The sequence below is a fragment of the Mesocricetus auratus genome, unplaced genomic scaffold (assembly GCF_017639785.1).
Source record: "Mesocricetus auratus isolate SY011 unplaced genomic scaffold, BCM_Maur_2.0 Super-Scaffold_4256, whole genome shotgun sequence".
In the NCBI taxonomy this organism is placed as follows: Eukaryota; Metazoa; Chordata; class Mammalia; order Rodentia; family Cricetidae; genus Mesocricetus; species Mesocricetus auratus.
Genome location: NW_024429182.1, coordinates 1198605 through 1208269, shown reverse-complemented (window position 1 = coordinate 1208269; position 9665 = coordinate 1198605).

Sequence of the window (9665 nt, the reverse complement as noted above, 5' to 3'; positions counted from 1 at the left end):
TTGATCCAGTCTTAAGAGAAACAGCTCACACAAAGGTGATCTCAGCACCTGGGATCGCATGCCTTTAGTCCCAACAATGGGAAGGTGGAGACAGGAGGATATAGCTGAGTAGAGAAAGGAGTACAAAGAAGAGGAGACAGGAACTGAGAGCTTTTGCCTCTGAGGATTCGGGGAGACAGGTTTGCCATTTCAGCTGGGTAGAGGTAAGAACTACTGGCTTGGCAGTTTTGCTTCTCTTTTCTTCAGCTTGAAGCTTGAACCCCAATATCTGTCTCTGGGTCTTTCATTGGTGTGAGTGTGTGTGTGTGTGTGTTACAGTTACCCACTTCGTATCATGCATTTAAAATAGCTCCTTTTAAGATTATTTGGTTAAGAATTTATTGTAAAATCAAAAGTTTTGCAATATATTAACAGGGCACTAGCCATGTATATCAAAAGCTATGAATATGATCAGTTAATATGTAAAAACAATAGCTTAATATTTCCCACTGAGCCATTATCCATTTACTCAGTGATCTCACCAATACATTCAGCTCTTTAGTGGACCAAGCAGGTGTTTTAGGCAAACAAAGTAATACAGCTTTACAGAGTTAAACAAGTGCGATATAAAAGACTGCAACACGTCTTTGCACCACTAAACTAATATTCCACAGCATAAACGAATGTAATACAGCACATCTTAAACTAATATTCATATATATATACACACACACACATATATATGTATGTATGTATGTATGTATGTATGTATATAATTCTCTCCTTCGAAGTTTTAAGATGAGGCACCTTTCTCTCAAGAAACCTTCACTCCTTCTCAGAGTTTGTATTTTGACTCTGGGTTAAACTCCCTCTAATTCATTACTTTTTGCTTTCTCTGAATTCCTTCTTGGGTGGTGATAGGAGCCTGGGGACATTAACTAATGTGGCATCTGGGCCCTCTGTCCCTCCAACTCCCGTCACTGGCAACACCTTGATTCCTGAAGGCTTCTCTTTAGCCTTAGCTTCAGACATCATCAAGAAAGGCATACGAGCCAATCTCCCAGTCAAACCCTTCCCATTTGATGTCCTTTCTCCAGATTTTTATTCAACAAACCACTAGTTGACACTATTTTCCCACTATATACTTAGATGGTGGGAATAAAACGATAGGATAATAGGTCCCTGCCTCCCAGTTTCCAACCGAGTAGTGAGACTGACCTTCGTACAGGTAGCTAAGCTTAAGAGAAGGGATCCAATGCTATGGACGCATCCAGAAAGCAAGTGATTCTGACAGTGGTTTGTACACTTGAAGTGACATTAGAGGTTATCCTTAAACGAAGGAGAGCAGTAGAGAATATCCCCAGCATGGCCAGTTTCCCAGTGCTGGAACAAATGTGCTAGGAAGCCAGGAGGGAGCAGCCTTGCTACAGACCCGGGACTAGGCAGTTACAGTCCATCAAAGGGTGGCGACTATCACCACTCTCCCCCTAAAAATAAAACCATTCTGGTGTGGAGTGTGGAGAACGGATTTTACAGGGGTGAGAGGCAGGAAACTGGAAGGTCCCTTGAGAGGCAGACTTTTACAATACCATCTCCCCTCCAGGAAATAAACCCATCTACCTCCTGGTGAGGTTCAAATTAGGAATAAAGGGTGAGTTATTTTTTTCTTAGGACAAACCAAAGATGAAAGTGGAGATGCCTCCCTACAACCAGGGCTTTGATTGGAATTTCTTGCAAAAAAAGAACATTCAAAAAAAAAACCCTCCATGTTGCCTAAATTTGATTATTTTTTTTTTTACTCAGATAACATTTTTTCTGGGACCTCTTGTACACAGACATCTTGGGGGAAAGTATTCAACAAATTCTATGTGAGAATCAAATGAAATTTGTATTTTTGGCAACATAAATAGCAATTCACCAACATGCTGAAGGAATGATTATTTTAAGTAGAGGGCGGGGGAAGCCTTATAATTTAAGCTGGGAAGCATGACCATTGCTTATCTGCTAGTTGGGGCACTGAATTTTTTTCCAATTTATTTGTTTCTGTCTTTCTGGCTGAGTCATATAAAAAAACCTACCTTAAATACCTAGGACTAATGGCTTAATTTGACAATTTGTAGACGGTATTTTTATATTACCCTTTAGGACCTTAATAATTAGTTTTTCTTTAGTGCGGTATTAAAGCATTAAAGTTCATAAATTCCACAGTCACCTGTATCCATTTATTGCTAATTTATTATAGAATGTATCATAAAACTTTTCTTGACATAGAGGCCTCTTCATAACTATAAATCTCTTCTCAACTGTTTAGATAGCTTACACTTGAGTTCAAGAAGAGACCTCTAGGATGAAGTATTTAAAGCATCTACATTACATTTCAGTGGTACAGGGTAGATAACCACGTGAAGTCACCGAGAGGTGTTCATTTACATTCGGCGTATTTATCACTTCAAATCCGGATAAAGATAAATCTGTTTCCAAGAGGGAGAAATGTCAAATGTCAAGTGGCTGTTTTACTAAGTGCTTTAGAATGTCCAGCTGAATACAGCCATCTCCCTAGTTAGTATATTATGACACCCCCCCAAAAAAAGAGGAAAAAGTTTTCTGTTGAGATGCAGAGATTAAATTTGTAACCTTGGTGAAACTTAACTCAAACTTGAAAGCCATTTCCTCAGATGGCAAAAGCATCCTCTGATGGGACAGGGCAGAGGGTGTAATCTTCTGCTCCTCGGATGGAGACAACATGCCATAAAACACTCAAGGACTGAGTGCCTTTGTCTCCTTTAAACTTCTGTATTGACGCATGTCTGGTACATATGCATTCACAAAAGGAGATAAGAAACATCAACAAACTGGAAAACCAATTTGTTCAGTGAACAGGCTGGTGAAATTCGAATTGTTTCCATTCACTCTGTCTCATCTTCTGGGTAACTACCATACAGGAGACAAGAGATGGCTGCACTACTGTCAGGGAGGCGTTTTCAAATCCTCCCTTTAACTTCCGTGTTTCTGCAGCCCCAGTGAACAGCTAAACAGGCTAGTTCAGATCCTAGCATCCACTGTATTGTGGTTTGAAGGGCGAAAGTTTGCAACAAACTCATGTATTTGAATAGTTGGTTCCCAGCTGGTGGCACTGTTTCGGGAGGCTGTGAGGCTTTGGGGTTGGAAGAAATGACTGGAAGGGATGGGTCCCTGGAGGCTATGGGTGGGCATTTGAGGATTTGAGGATTTGAGTCCGGATGCTTCTGGCCTCTGATTCTTGGTTGGACAGTACGTGAAGAACAGTGCAAAATCTGCCAACACTGTCTGAGTCACCCCTACATTCCATCTATACTATGCCTTCTCCATCATAATAATGTGTTTCCTTACATATTTGGTAACAGCCGTGTAAGGGGCAACTTATACAGTATGACTTTGAGGAGTAGAAACATGTTGGTGTTTTCAAGTTACAAACATAATGGTCTCAAGTGTCTTATGATGTGCAAACAATGGGACAAACTCTTCAGCAGATATTCAGTCAGCCAGCCAGCCAGTGCAGTACAACATGAGTGAGTATTCCACATTCCCTCCAAGCATTGGGAAATGCTTCCGTTTCAAATATTAAATGCATACAATACTTAGCATCTACTTTTAGATACAGAAACATGTGCCTCAATGGCTGGAGTAAAAGAAATTAAAACAAATATGAAACTACTGGAATAACTGAGCTGGGATGATGATATGCATTACTGATAGTGACTTCTTAGCAACAATAAAATAAAATGCAGAAAAGAGATTACTGTACTTCAATGAGTAGAACTTCAGATATGAAATACATGTGCCCTCGAAACCTATACAGAAAAGCAGAACAATGACAAATCCCCAGACTGTAAAAAGAAGCATAAAGCAAGACACATTAAAGTAGAGAGTAAGGCATAAGTGCCTACAACATAGTAAATCAAATAGGGGGCTCCAGCGCATAAAAATGACAACTTGAAGTTGTTTTTATTTGACTTGGGAAATATATTAAAAGTCCTGCCAAAAAAATTTAGAATTTGAAATTTACTAATCAATAGTAAGAGCAAACCTACACCCTGGTTCTATCCTGATGTACCTTTTGTCACCTCTGAAAGAAACCCTGTACCTTATAGCTATCCTTCCTAGAGTGGTGAACCCCGCCACAGGCCTAAATAAGCACAAGTCAGTTCTCCAGCTTCATAACTTTCCTGTTCTGGGATTTCAAATGGTTAGAATTATAGCACGGCCTTTCGTCACTCATTCTTTTCAACACACTTCTAAGGTTCATCAATGTTGGCCTGTGAATCAGTATTTCATGTTGTTGACTTAATTCAAGATTTAATTTGTTTTTAGTCTTTGTTTGCCTGCAGTTTGAATATGCTGTGCCTCGGTGTGCTCGGTTTTTTGTTTTTGTTTTATCGTGGTAGTGTTTTAAAAATATTTTAATGAATGAATCAATTTTTAATTAATTTCTTGCGGTTGTCTGAGCTCCAAGTCCCACGGTTTAGTTTGTGGCAGATAGATAGCCATCACTGTCCCACGTTTTTTTCTCTTTCCTCTTCCTCGGGGTCTCATTGACACCTCCTGTCACTGTCCCATCACCCGGAGAGTCCATTCTGGTTTTTTTTCTGTCTTCTTCCTCTTTGATTTTCACCTTTGGAAGTTTCTAACAGTGCGTCTCAAACTCGGAGATCATTTCCCCAGCTGTGTACAGTCTGCTTTTGAGGCCATCAGAGGCACTCGTCATTTCTGTAGTGTTTTAATGTCTAGAATTTCTTTGGGTTCAGAATCCACCCTATCTTCTCAGGGTACCTGTTCACCGACACACATCATCTGCTCTTTCCATTAGAATCCTTAGCATCCAAATCACAGTGGTGTGAAATTCCTAGGTAGAGGGGGAAGGCTGGATGGCTGGATGACTGGTTTCAGATATCAGTACCCAAGTTATAAATGAGACAGAGACAGGATCCTTGAGGCTTGTTCGTTTCCAGCCTAGCTGAGAAAGCATAGGGAAAGAGTTCAGCGAGAGACCTTGCCTCAAAGGAATGGGTGGAGAGTCTTCTGGTCTCAGAGTGCACATAGAAGAGCAACCCCCTACACACACACACACACACACACACACACACACACACACACACACGTGCTTATAGGCCCACTATCCAAAGCCAGTTGTGAAGTGTGAATTTGTTCTGTCTCTCTCACAGACATGTGAGTCTGTGTGTGTGTGTGTGTGTGTGTGTGTGTCCCCTTTGCAATGTTTTTGTTGAAAGAGAGAAATGGTGCATTAGTTAAAATAAATGCAGCAATAGGCTTAAGGAACTTAAAGGCAAGGAGTGGGGCCAGTTGAAGGTTCCTTGTTATGACCATGAAGTCTCTGTCATGTCCTTAGCCTGTGCCTCTGGGTTATGAACTGAATGGTTGCATCTCCCTCCCACTTCCAGCTGGTCTCTCTCATTGGGGTGACAGCAGTTGCATTATTTTTTTCCTCTCATGTGGGGGACTAGAGGAAGAGGTCCTCTTCACCCACAGTGGCGAGGTCTGGTGAAACACTTGCTCTTCAGAGCAGGCCTTAGTGAGAGCAGAGTGCTCTTCACGGTGACTTCCTCATCTGCCGGGGTCCTTGGGCATTTTTTCCTCTTAGACCTTTGTGGTTAAAACAAAGCTCCTGGTAGTAAAACCCACTGAAGTATGAGGCATCCCCTCAAGACCGGGTCCCTGGCAGGATTTAACTATTTTCTACATCATGGTTCAGGTTTTTATGACCCCACGACTGGCTCCAGTGGACGTTTCTGCTCCGGTGAGCTTTGATCCTCTACATCTGCCTGTCTTTCTTGAGGGCAACAGTCTGTCCTGCAACCCCAGTTTCCTCTCAGATGTCCATTGTTGATTCTAACTTCTTAGGGTTGATTCTAACTTCTTAGGGTTGATTCTAACTTCTTAGGGTTGATTCTAACTTCTTAGGGTCATATGATGACTTCTTTCTTGCCTACTGGACAGAAAGTGTAAGCTCCTTGACTTCTATGACTGAATAACACTCAGTTCCATTGTGTGGATAACCTATTGCATGCTTTTTATCCGTTTGAGTCGGCAGATATTAGATTGTATCTTTCAGTGATTCTGGAGAAAATGGCTATGTGATTTTGTGTGTAAATTCTTGTATGGACATATGTTTTCATTTCTGTCGGATATATAGCAGAAACATTGGCCTATGAGAGTTGTTGGGCTGTAAGTTAGTCCTATGCTTGAGAAACTACTGAACTGTTTCCCGAAGTGGTCGCACCATTTGCCTTCTAATGGGGGAATGTCCTTTTGTATATATTTTTCTCTTACTGGTTGATGAATAAAAAACCATTGGCAAATAAGGCAGGAAGATAGGCAGGGCTAGGAGACAAGGAGAATTCTGGGAAAGGTAGACAGAGGGAGCCTGCCAAAACAGTCGTCAAGTAGGCCACCAAAGGAGTAACAGGTTCAGACCCTTCTCCGGTAAGATAAGACCACGTGGAAATACTTAGATTAATAGAAATGGGTTAATAGTTAAGACAAAACTAGCCAGTAAGAAGCCCTAGCCTTCAGCCAACAGTTTAATAATTAGTCTCCAAAGTAAACAGAATTCCACATTTTGCACCTCCATTTAACCCATCAGTAACTGGGCTCTCCAGACCTTTCAGCTACTGTGAATAATGTTCCTGTGAACACGGAGGCACAGAGGTTTCTTTGAGGTCCTTCCTCCAATTCTTTGGAATGTGTATCCAGAAGTGAGATTGATTAATGAAGTAACAATTCTACTTTAAAGATTTTTATGGACTCAACATGCTGTTTTCCACCCACCACTGCTGTGCTATTGTGCATTCCTACAAGGAGTACACAAAAATCCCAATTTCTCTGAATCCTTGCCTACACGTGTTACTCCCTGTTAGTTCATCCGTTTGTTTTGATAACCGTCATCCTAATGGCTGTGCGACAATTAGCCATTGTGCTTTTGATTTAATTTCCTTAATGATCAATATATTACTCCTAGTTTACAGGCTTCATGCCCAGGACATTTTCGCCAGAGAACAAGGGTCAGCGAGATACGTCAAGATACTTAGCAAAAATTAGTCCTATCATGGCCAAAAAAACTCTTAGTACAGGTGACAAAATTACCTAGGATAGCAATAGACTTCCTCTAGTGGATCAGACTTATCTCTGAGGAGATTTAAAATTAAGTATGAAATTACCGTGTCAATTAAAATTTCGGTATTATTTCTGAGCCCCACGAAAGACACTTCAGATTTGTTATGTTATGAGCTTGATTTGTTAAAACAACACCCTTAGGACTTCAATCAATCAAGTCTTTAATCATATGACTTTTAAATCAGTGTGACCAACCCATTCTGATTTGCTCAGGACTGTTTTTATTCTAAATCAAAATTCCTTCATTCATGACAATTCTCTGTTTGGGAAGGCTTGTTGTCATTTTACATATACTTCAGATTTTAAATATGAAATCTTATTGAACTCGTAGAATGCTGGCCCATTTAAATAACCTGCCATTGAGAATTTAAGTTCACTGAATATATAAAAATCTGGTTAAGTACTTACTGGGATTTTTACAATTCAATTAACTAAAGGACTTACAGATAAACACAGAACATTCTACATTTATAAACAAAGGTGTTTAAAAGGTATTTAACTATAAAACCAAGGTTTTATTTATTATATTTAATAATCAAAACCTTATTAAAACAACTTGCATTTTCTATCCTGAGACTGCAAAGATCTGTGAGCAGGACATAAAAATGGATGATCTGAGAGATGAAGATCCTATCTGATTTCATTGACATCGCAACCCACTCTGGAGTTTAAGGTTCTCCTCATGGAAACAGAATTTCAAGAGTCTAACCCAAAACTAAAAAGAGAAGCAGTCTTGTGAGCGTGTGAAAACTCCCAGAAAGAACACTGACTACTGACCTGAAAGTTGTGCTGCACCTTGCTAGCTCAGTCACATATCCTTTAATTAGACTTAAAAAGAAAACATCCTCTTTAGGAGTCACAATGATTTTTAATGTGTTTTATTTCTCTGACAAAAACGACCTTTGGGAATGTGGTTCATCCTGCAAGCTTGACCAGATTGGAGTTTTGAGCAGAAGGCCTACGGCACCAGTGAATTTCATCCTGCAGTACTGACAGACACTCAGCCACACAAGCTTGCTCGTGCTGGAAAAGACTGTAGTCCCACCCAATCACCCCCATCCAGGGGAGGAAAGCTAATCTTGGACATGTACTTGGAATATCATCTTACTAGACGGACTATAAGAACAGCTCTGGCCATTCTTTTTCTTACGTGGCTATCTGTGTAATATTTATTGTCACTGGTTTATTCTATTGGTATTGCGCCTTTGGTTGCAACCTGGGACTCCATTTTCCTTTTGTTAAGTTGCAGAGTAGCCTGCAAAAAACATTCACAAGTTACAACATACTTCTGCTCCCTTTCCAGTAAAAGAGATGAACTGATGATCCCAAGACAAAATATCTTGTTTTATTTTTGCGTTGTTCAAACCCAATCTTAAGTATGAGATACTAAGAAAAAGATATCATATTCTATGACATAGTGTTGTTGTAATGGATAAGCTATCACACTGAAGCAACTTGGCCTTCTAATTCGCCCTCAGACAGTTTGAACCTGTAGTGGTTAAAGCAAAAAGACCAAATCAATCATATGAAGACATCTTATCAACATGAATCTGAAATGTTCTTGAAAACCTTGGTACATAGTTTATTATAAAGGACAGATTTTTGTTAGAGATTAATATTTATATTTTTTTAAAGGAACAATCTCTTAAAATAGTTTTGAAGCATTAATAACTGCCAGTGGTCTCCAACAGACTTCCTTTCATTGAAGAGCTGGAAACTTTGGGCCCACTAGACCTCCTTGATCTTAGTCCACATGAAATGTTTAGTTTTATTTGGTGCCACAGGGACTCGTCCATAGTTATCAGATGCTTCAGTTCAATACAGAAAAAAGAGAGGCTCTGACATGTCAATATAATACTGCTAATGTTTTCCACGTTTACAATTCCAGGGTCAAAGTCAAACCTCTTATTGTATTAATAATAGCAAAGCAAAAATAGGCTTTGTAGTTATGAATTCATGGTTTTAAGGAATAATTTCCCTATGATTTTATTAATTCAAGCCATCCATTGACCCACTCGGGGTTCCATTATGCATTCAGTTGCTATATCTCATACTGTACCTTTAACTCCGAAAGACTATAAGAATGGATATGCGTATGATTCCTTGCAGTCACCAACATGGACTATTTCCTTTGCTCAGAAGTTATGTCAACTTATAACATTAAAACCTGCATTTAGTAATGCTAGAGCTTAGAAGTGAAATTATGAAAAGTTGGCTCTGCTCTCTACATTCAGAAGAACAGAGCTAGCAGTACAGTTCACAGGCTGGGAATTACAAAGCACGGCTGGGTATTTCTGGATTCTCTTCCTCTCTGATTCACGGACTAGCAGTAATCAGAATTTTAGTAGTAAAACACCTCCCAAAGAAAGCCTAGACAGCCCCAGCTCAGGAAGCTTCTTTCTGTGAGTGTGTGTAGACACATGCCTCACTCAGTGCTGTCTAGAAGTAAAGTTAAGCCAGAACCATCAGGATGCTCCAGGGGCCACTGCTCAGCCTAGGCTCTTTCTGAGGGCAAA